Source organism: Macaca nemestrina, chromosome 6, assembly GCF_043159975.1.
Source record: "Macaca nemestrina isolate mMacNem1 chromosome 6, mMacNem.hap1, whole genome shotgun sequence".
NCBI classification, from domain to species: Eukaryota; Metazoa; Chordata; class Mammalia; order Primates; family Cercopithecidae; genus Macaca; species Macaca nemestrina.
The window spans coordinates 123,325,273-123,334,768 of record NC_092130.1 but is presented as its reverse complement, the minus strand read 5'-3'; the positions used below and the strand labels follow the sequence as shown (position 1 = coordinate 123,334,768).

Below are 9,496 nucleotides of genomic sequence, written 5' to 3'. Positions count from 1 at the left end.
GTAAACAGTGTAGGTAAATGGCAGATTTTCTTGAATGTAGAAATTCTTGCTATAAGCGAACTGTTTAGGACATGCAATCTACCATTGCCCCCATCTCTCAACACATCTTTGCTGAGTATGCCATATTGCAAATCTCACCATCCATTGACTCTGAGCCATTTCTGTACGTAGCTATATAAGCAATTAAGTAGGTCAAGGCAAACACAGCATGACTGTCATTTGAGAGCTTGCTCTCCAAGGGAGATAGACTGGCTTACTTACAACTTTATCTATTGGTACAATAAGCATTCAGCCCTTGCCCCTGGGTTCCTTTGTTGTAATGCCACCTACTGAGTGGGAGGCCATTACATGGCCCATTGTTCACTTGTGATGCTTAAGGGAGCCACTGCCACAATGTTGGTGCTTGTACTCTTTGCTGTGCTGTAAGCAATAAACTGTCATACTGTGAACCACTGAAACTCATTGTCTACTTTCACCACCTATGAAGTTGTGGCACGCCAATGTGCTTGTTTGCTTAGTTATTGCCTTCAGAGTCTTGATATTCCTTGACAACCTCTATGAGGTTGAGGTTCTTCCCTGACACATAGATCCTATTCACTGACAGTATTTTCTTTCAGATTTATCTGCTGGATTCTTTCGCTCATTGCTAATCACCTTTGGATCCATGGGTCAGGAAAGAATGGCATCCAGGATCAAATCTATAGGACTGAAAACATTACATCTCACTTATTTTTTTATATATCTGTAATATTTTTCCAGGCAAAGCCATCTATACTTTATCTTTACAACACCAGTGCCTAGTACAGTACATGGCACATAGAAGGCCCTCAATACATGCGTGTTGAATGAGTTAACATTTACGCATTAAAAAATGTACAAATAAGCTAGTGAAATACTAAATGTACTGTAAGTGGTGTTTCCTACTTAGGTAATCATTCTATTATCACTTTTTATATCTAACTACCTACTGAGAGTAGATAATATTCTCCTTTAAAATGTCTTTCTGCAGAAGGGCACTATATAGTAAAAGTCCTCATCATTAGCATTCAGTGATCCTGCATGTATTCTTTTTGAAAGGCCATCCCTTAACCTTCAGGATTAATCAGTAGAACTCTAACACAGATTTTCTACTAACTAGGAATCACTATTTATTATGAAGTTCATTCAATTTTTCTGAATTGCAGAATTCTCATTCTTAAAATGGAACTATTAATATTTGCTTTGCTTATGTCAAGATTTTGTGAAAAGGAAAGATGTATTAATCCATACAAATCAGTTACAAGGCATTTGGCAGCAATTAATAGAAGAACCAGTTTAAAATAGTTTAAACAAGAAATTTAAGAAAAATCTAATCCCAGCACTTTGGGAGGCTGGGGCGGGTGGATCACCTGAGGTCAGGGATTTGAGATCAGCCTGGCCATATTATGAAACCCCGTTTCTACTAAAAATACAAAATTAGCCAGGCATGGTGGTGTGTGCCTATAGTCCCAGCTACTTGCGAGGCTGAGGCAGGAAAATCGCTTGAACCCAGGAGGCAGAGGTTGTGGTGGGCCGAGATCAGGCCATTGCACTCTAGCCTGGGCAACGAGCAAAACTCCATCTCAAAAAAAAAATAGAAAAATAGAAAAATCTATTTCTCTAAAAAATTTAAGATTTATTGTCTCAAATAATAAGGAGTTAGGAGTAGATGTGACTGCAGGCTTTATTAATTCAGTGAATTGTCAATATCATTGAGTTATTGAACAATGATTGCTCCTTTTTCCTCTCTGCCATCTTGAGCATGACTCTTTAATTCTCTTCCTGATACTAGAGTGGTTGCTGCAATTCTGTGTCTCTCATGCAGATATGACAGCATCTAGAAACAAAACAAGGAGACTGTTTATTTTTGTTGTCTCTTTCTAAGATAGAAGAAAACAAATCCTTTCATTGATTACCTTTCATGTTTTATTTACAAAGGAATAGGACTGCCATGATTTTCTTTATAGCAGTGGTTCGCAAGATGTATGTATAATGATTCAGACTTTTCCTTCTCTGCAAGCTATAGACAGATGAGCAAAAGTACTAAATGAATGTCCACGCATTTGTTTCCAGAGATTTGATCTTAGTTCAGTAGTAAAAAAAGTAGTACAGTATTATTTTAATATTGTTGAAGAATTATCCACCCTTTTTGACACATGGCTGAGTGAAAATTATCTTCTTACGCCAAGGGATAAATCTTCTAATCAGAATCAAAGGCTTCCTTGCTGAGAACAATGAACTTAATGCTGACACTAACTTCCAGTTTTCACCAGTGAGTCCCACTAAACTCCCCTTCACAATAACGTTTTTTTTTCTAATGTGCAGGTAGTCTTGTTGCTCTAAAAACTGCAACAGCCAGCATCAATAAGATCTATCGCTTCCATATATGTGATTTTAGTGGACAAGCTCAATCTCTGTTCTCTATCTGATAAAGACTCTTTTTTTTTTTTTTTTTACCTGCTGGCATATCTTATAGGAAAATGTATCTGCTACAAAAAATTAGGCAACAGGAAATGAACTAACAAAAGTAATAAAAGTAGACTGAGGTCTTTTACAAGGTACCCACCGATAGCATTTACACCAACAGTGTTGGCCCAAAGCCATAAAGATAACTGGGTCTTCACAGAGAAGTACTACAGAAATTACACATGAGCAAGTACATCACTATCATTCCTTGCAAGAAGCTCTGCAACAAGATAGCAGACTGTGTCATGGATCTCGTGAAGTAGATTCAAAGAGTCTCCAACAGAGGCATCTACATTATGCTGCAGAAGGACAGAGAGAGGGAGATAATGATATTTCTGAGCTCTCAGTCCTGGATCAAAAGATCATTGAAGGAAATCTTGACACTTAGAAAATGCCAAAGCTGTTGGACTTTGGCAGTCTGTTTATCCTGCAGGTCAGTCAGCACATAGCTGGAATGAATCTTCAAACACCACTTGGAGTTATTTGAATCTTTCTGCTATGCTGTTATATTTCCAAAAAAAATTGAAACCGAAACCAGTAGACCGAGCAGTAAATTTAGCTCTTTTTATATTTACCCAGCATAACTCTTCTTTTTTCAAAGACCGAAAGAGAACCATTGTGCTCAATGAATCATAAATGTTCATGGGATCATGTGAATTCAAAAGGGACAGAAAAAGAGTAGAAACACTGAAAAAGGAAGATCAAGAACTGGACCCAAAGGACAAATTGGATATGTGTGTGTGTGTGTGTGTGTGTGTGTGTGTGTGTGTGTATGTGTGTGTGTGTGTATATATATATCTGATCATGTATAATTGCATTCATGTGTGTGTATGGGTACAATTGTGTGTGAACATATATATTTACATATATACATAATATACAAACACACATATATACATGTTTCCATACATATTTACATACAGAAATATAAATTTATGTATGACTACTTATTAATTAAAGTGTGTGTTTGATAGAAGTGATCAGATTTTTTTTCTTGAACGGCTGAATGAGAGACATATGGAAGGTAGTATCAGTTGCTGGTTAGTGGTAGAGACAAACAGGAGCTAAATCAACAAGCTCATCATGAATCATGAGAGAAAAGCAGTGACTCTTAAGGCTGGCCCATGGACCAGTGTCCATTTGGCTACATAAATGAAAGTAGGAGAAGTTTTCAAATAATAATTCACTCATGGACTTCACTCATGAAGAATCTGATTCAGGAGAGAGGCCAAGGAAATACTTATATACAGCAAACCCCAATGGCCATGCCAAATATGAAAGAAACTTATATATAATCCTTGGCAAAAAGAATAAACTGAAAGAAAACTACGTTTTGAACAAAATGAAAGAAAAACCTCAATATATTAAAGTATGTAAGGTGCAGCCAAAGTTGTAACTAGAGGAAACTGTATTGCTTAAATGCTTATATTTGGGGGGGGAAAAGTCTGAAGTTAATGAACTAAGATTTTATGTTAGGAATCCAGAAAAAAAGACATATAGTAAGCCAAGAGTTAGTAGGAAACAACAAATATAAGAGTTGAAATCAATATAAAAGAAGGTAAACAAAATACAGGGAAAACTTACCAAATCTAACAAAGATTAAGAAAATTAATTGATAATATTTGGCTAGAATAGCGAAAGAAAGACAGAAAGAAAGAAAGAAGAGAAAAGAAAAAAAAGAAAAGAAAGAAAAGAAAGATAAAGAAAAGAAAGAAAGAGGAGTAAGGAAGGAAGAAAGGAAAGAAGGAGAGTAGGAAGGAAGTGTATTAGAGTTCTCTTAGAGGGGCAGAACCAATAGGAGATATATATGTATGTATGTAGTATTAACTTACCTGATCACAAGGTCCCACAATATAGGCTGCCTGCAATCTGAGGAGCAAGGAGAGCCAGTCCAGGTTCCAAAACTGAAGGACTTGGAGTCAGACGTTTGAGGGCAGGAAGCATCCAGCAAGAAAGATGTAGGCTGGGAGGTTAAGCCCCTCTGGCTTTTTCACATTTTTCTGCCTCCTTTATATTTGCTGAAAGCTGATTAGATTGTGCCCACCAGATTAAGAGTGGATCTGCCTTCCCCAGCCTACTGACTCAAATGTTAATGTCTTTTGGGCAACACCCTCACAGACACACCCAGGATTAAAACTCTGTTTCCCTCAATCCAATCAAGTTGACACTCAGCATTAACCATCACAGGAAGGAAGGGAAGGGAAAGGGAAAGGAAGGACAGAGAGCAGGACAAAGAAAAGAAAAAAGAAAACACACACTGCCAATATAAGTAATGCAAACCTATGATTTTAGATCCTACAGATATTTAAGAAGTTAATAAGGTTATGTTATAAACAACTTTATCAATACCAGGTATAATAAAATATTCCAACAGCAATTTGCCAAAACTAACTAAAAGATAAAATAGAACATTTGAATAGTGTTATATCTATTACAAAATTAAATTTGTCATTAATGACCTTCCATCAGTAAAACTCCAGGTGAGGATGGTCTCACTGATGAATTTTATCAAACTTTTTACAAAGGTATAACACAAATCTCAAACAATTTAATGAAATAGAGGAAAATGCAACATTACCCAATATTCTTAAGAGGTCAAGACAACCATAATAAAACTACACAAATACTGCACCTGAAAGTAAAAATTCCACATCAAAATCTCTCTTATATTACATATCATATGGGTCCAATATCTCAGGCATTAAAGGTATATGGGCCAAATAAAAATTATTTGGCTGAGTAATTGAATGGGTGATGCTAATTGTTATTAATTCATGTGGAAGAAACATGATAAGTTCAAATCTATTAATCTACAATATTTTCAGGTAAAGGTGAAGGCCTACTTGGCAGCATGTAAAAAGACATTTGATTCCTATAACAGAAAGTTAGAATAATTAAAGGTATATTCTGGACTTAGTAGTAAAAATGAAAGAAGTTCATCTTAGGCAAGTCTCCTAACAAAATATCAAGGTCCTACTAGACAAAAAAAAAGAAAAAAAAATTAAAAACTGAAATTTGAGATAGAATTATATGAGTAGTTGCATGTGAGAATTTAAATTCCCAGATTGGACCTGTGGAATAATCTTATTTTTAAAAAAGAGGCTCCTTTTATTAAAGACTATGTAGAGTCTTCAAATGAAGCAGGTGTCTTATAACACAGGGCTTGTCACTTTGTGGTCTACCCCAACTTTACTCGATTGATATTTTGTCTTCTTATTCTTCAGACCCATTATTATGGTAAAACCTCAGCATAACCCAACTGGGGAAGTGGTGAGCTTGGTAATAGAAGAACAGTTCCATATATCAAAGAATTTGCAGGACCCAGCTAACGTGTAACGCAGGAATGAGAATAGTATGGCTGAGAATATCTCCCGAGGGTACTAGATCAAAAGGTACTATCAGATAAAGCTGGATAAAGGAGAGGTTGGTGATATGGAAGTACTCTCCAATGGCATATGATTTTGTACAGTTTCGAGGGCCCTAACTGACAGGTTTAATACATTCCTGAGACTGGTTTTGGAAATTTGAAAAAAGTGATGGTCAACAATAAAAGGAACAGAAATCTTAGATCTGCTATGGCAGACTAGGTAGGAAGAGAACAAAAGATTCAGAAAAGTGAGCATGATATGAAAGGTGTCTAATAGAAAAATTAGAAAACTCACCAACTGACTATGATCTTTTGGACAGCCTGGAGGAAAATGTGTTTACCAAGGCAATGAGAACTGCACTAATGAGGATGGGACAAGCATCAGTTAAAGCTTATCCGTGCCTGTGGTCTGTCCACTGAGATTCCTGTTAGGAGATGCGTAACCCAGATCTCTGGTAGTAATGATGGTAATGCATTGTGGAATATCAGAGGTCAGGTTGTAGCATTTAACTGTCTAAACCAAGGTGAGTATAGTTAATATAATCAGTAGCAAAGTTTGAAGGACACTCAGGAGTGTATGACACCTAGAATTTATTTAGATTGCTCACAGAACATTGATAAATAGCTAAGAAATAAATATAATCAATTGACATATACATATAATCAAAAAGGGGTAAGCAGAATAATGAAATTTGTAATTCTAAATATGTCACAAGCTCCTGCCCAGTTATCAAACCTAAGTTAAGTTTTATACCCAGAACCTACTAGAAGTTGGATCTCCATGAAGAAAGATTCTGCAACACTAGAGCAAATATAAACCATAGTGATTCCCTCAAGTCCTTCTTCCAAGAGTAAGTACACAGTAGGAAAGGACAGTCTCCAGGGCTTTTAAGGGTTGTTTAGTGAAAGATCCAAGTTGATGCTGGGATTGGAGGAAGCAGTGCCATCATGCCTCCTTCTAGTAGTAGCACATACAGGTCAGGTAAAAAATGAAGCCTGTGCTTAGGTCCACCTCACAGTGGGGTCTACTGGGTCAACAGATACATCTGGTAAGTAGTGTGCTGGTACATGTGTGTCAATTAGTTCTCTGAGAACACAAAATCCTAATATGAGGCAATTTTGATATCTATGGTGTAAATACTCCCACTATAGCTAATTTTGAGCTACCAACATGACAACACTGGACATAGAGCTGGGAGATGTGTGTGATTAGCTCCTGTGAGCCAGTAAAAGTCAGCTCCAGTGCACCGCTGTGTCCATTCGACATTTTGCCAGATTGCAAATACATAGTTGAAATGGATATACAATAAGCTTTCACTTAACATCATCAATAGTTTCTTGGAACTCTAAGCACAAAGACAATATATAAACAAACCAATTTTACCGTAGGTTAACTGATATAAATAAGAGTTAAGTTCCTATGGCATATTTCTGGTCACGAAAAATTCACCAAATGACTGAATAAAGACCAAACACTTCTAATATTAAACGTTGAAGTAAATGTGACTTATACACACATTTCAGAAAGATTACCAAGAACAAGCGAAAGAATTATTCACTCAGTTATTCCAGTTCAGGGAGGTAGGTAGCCAGAGCCTATCCCAGCAGCTCAGGGAATAAGACAGGAACCAGCCCTGGACAGGACCCATCCCATCATAAGGCACATTCACACCTACACCTCTACCTACCCAGACTGGAACCATATAGATACACGAATTCATCTAACATGTACATCTTTGGGATGTGGGAGGAAACCAGAATACATGTAGAAAACTCATGCAGACATGAGGAGAACATGAAACTCCTCACAAACAATGGCCCTGACATGGAATCAATTACTTTTTTCTTATCAACATTATAATGCATTGACATTGGATGAAACAATGTTATTTCAGGACCTACTGTACTTAATAGTTGAAAGAACTCTCATATTTGTTCTTCATTTTTATAGTAAAAGTATTGTAGTAGGGAAGGCTTCCTGTCTTGGCCAGCCAGTATAGTAAATTAAAAAATAATATCTTTCCTTAAATAAGGGGTAACAGTGATTAGTGTCACTTTTAAAGACAGAGAATGAAGAGTTGATAGTTTTTATTTGAGGTAGGTTGGGTTTTCTAGAACCTGGCTAAAGTAAAGTTTGATGTAATATATTTATGAGATATCAGTACCTATGAAAAGAAAGAGGATAAAGTGTATCTGGACAGAAGATCTCACGTTTGTGAAAGAGAGGGAGAAACAAAAAGGAATGGGTAGTGTATCACTGTTCTGTTATTGTTGCAACAAGCTACCAGTAAAGCTAAATTCAGTAAAGACTCATGAAACTTTGGCCAAGTCAGCTGAGAATTTTGGAATTAGTATGTTTGTGAAATTGTCTCCAATTGGATTAAATCATCAATATTTTATACTCTACCTTGAACAATTATTGGATGGGCATAACCTCAGCAAAGCAATTATCTGAAACTAAGGCAGACCCTGAAGAAGCTTGAAGTTGGAGGTTATCCATTAACTATGCTGCACAAAAATCTTCCCTGAAAGGAGTTTTGGGTAGCCCATCTCCATGCAAATATATTAATTATATTTAAATTAAATTCACTAGTCAGGAAGCTGCCAAACCCATATTAACCATGGTAGATTACAGTAGGCAATTGAAAACATAACCAACTAACCGGTAAGAAAGCATTGCAATATTTAATAGGTGTTTTTGGCAGCCATAAAAATGTGCCTTGCAGATTTGCTTCAGGGACCATAACTGATTAATGGCACCAGCTATTCTTCCTTTGAGTCTTCTACCATATTTGCAGAGAGTCCACACTTCCTGCAAACTACTCCAGCTAGTGACTGAGAACAGCATGGGTACTGACACAGTCCAATTCCCACAAGATGCAAGATCCCTTAACAACTGTAGCTTGATACCTATCTATAAGCCTAGCCAAAATATTTTGGAACAGTATTGTTGTCTGGATAATGACCCTGTTAAAGATATCTGATCCCAGTCCCTAGTACCTGTGAATATGTTCTTACCTGGAAAAGGGGATTTGAAGATATGATTAAAATCGAGAAATTATCGTGGATTGTATGGATGGACCAAACTTAATAACAAGTGTGCTGAAAACTCAGAACCTTTTCCAGATAAAGTGCAGAAGGTATAGCAGAAGAAAAATCAGAAGAGATACAAAGCGTGAGAGGAATTTAACATGACACTCCTGGCTTTGATAATGGTGGAAGAGATCCATGAGACAAGGAATGGGGATGGCTGTTTAAAAATGGAAATGTCCCTCAGTTTACTATTAGAAAAAAAGAAAAAGACAGTTACTAGAACTGAAAGATCTAAATTTTTTAAATAACCCAAGTAAGCAAGAAAACTGATTTTCCTCTAGAACTTCCAGAAAGAAATGCAGCCCTCCCTGTCTATGGATTGATTTTAGCCTGATTTTAACCGAGTCCTGCATTAGACTTCTGACCTATGAAACTGTGACATCACAAAGCCGTATTGTGTTAAGCCACTAAGTCTGTGGTAGCTTGTTGAAGCAATAACAGAATAGTAATACACTACCCAATCCTTTTTGTTTCCCCCTTTCTTTCACAAACGTTAGATCTCTCACAACAATCTGAGGGTCTCGCCATCTATTTTTACTCCCTCTTTTTATC

At 36.7% G+C, this 9,496-nt stretch overlaps 1 long non-coding RNA gene across 1 annotated transcript; it reads right to left on the bottom strand.

Annotated features, from left to right (window-relative positions):
- Window positions 1-1,704: 1,704 nt before the first annotated feature.
- On the bottom strand, window positions 1,705-9,203 carry LOC139363616 (uncharacterized). The gene is made up of 3 exons (XR_011624295.1): window positions 8,870-9,203; window positions 4,317-4,509; window positions 1,705-1,855 (listed from the first exon to the last, which is right to left on the bottom strand). It is a non-coding gene; the product is annotated as an uncharacterized lncRNA (long non-coding RNA).
- Window positions 9,204-9,496: the final 293 nt, after the last annotated feature.